Source organism: Bufo bufo, unplaced genomic scaffold, assembly GCF_905171765.1.
Source record: "Bufo bufo unplaced genomic scaffold, aBufBuf1.1, whole genome shotgun sequence".
NCBI lineage: Eukaryota > Metazoa > Chordata > Amphibia > Anura > Bufonidae > Bufo > Bufo bufo.
Window position 1 is genome coordinate 31167 of NW_024400272.1, and position 830 is coordinate 31996.

At 45.3% G+C, this 830-nt stretch overlaps 1 non-coding gene across 1 annotated transcript; it reads left to right on the forward strand.

Moving 5' to 3' along the window:
* Nucleotides 1-203: 203 nt before the first annotated feature.
* LOC120983842 lies at nucleotides 204-289 on the forward strand. Its single transcript, XR_005775223.1, has one exon. It is a non-coding gene; the product is annotated as a small nucleolar RNA SNORD71 (small nucleolar RNA).
* Nucleotides 290-830: the final 541 nt, after the last annotated feature.

The following is an 830-nucleotide window of genomic DNA, read 5'->3' on the forward strand; positions in this document are numbered from 1 at the left end:
CAGACTAACCAATTGGATCGCGGCAGTGAAAAAATGCCAGTTTCAGGCTCTGATCTGCGCTCTGCTCTCTGCTTGTGCCCGCCTGCCGCTGAAGCGCTTATCTCCTGCCTCCTGCGGTCCGCCCCCTCCCCGCCCCACACATTCCTCCTGCCCCCTCAACACCCTTTCCAGCGCTGCCACCATGCCGTGCGGTCCCCCTGCTGTGTGTGATGGTGGCGGCTCCATTCCTGAGCCGCCGCCATCAGCAGAGAGTGTCAGCTCTATGCTGACACTCTGCTGTAACCCCATAGATGCCGCGGCATCCATGGGGTTAATAGAGGGAGGGGGCTCCCTCTCTCCACCATCGGGGCTGCTGCAAAAGTGTCCGCTGTTGCCACCTACAGGGCATCTGATTGTATTATACTTTCCAATGCAAGAGCATTGCAAAGTATAGTACAGCCATCAGCCCCACTGGATCTTCAAGAAGAAAGAAATAAAAATGTAAAATAAAAAAAAGTAATTGCTTTTTCCTATAAAATAAATAAACAAATACACATATTAGGTATCACCGCGTCCGTAACGACCATCTCTATAAATATATCACATGATAGACCCCGTCCGATAAACACCAAAAAAAAAAAACTGTGTAAAAAAAATCCATTTTTGTCACCTTTGTCACCGCAAAAAATGATACCCTATTTAAGACAATCGCCCAAAAAATAAAAAATCTATGGCTCTCAGACTATGGAGACACTAAAACATCATTTTTTTGGTTTCAGAAATGCTATTATTGTGTAAAACTTAAATAAATAAGAAAAAGTATACATATTAGGTATTGCCACGTCCGTAAC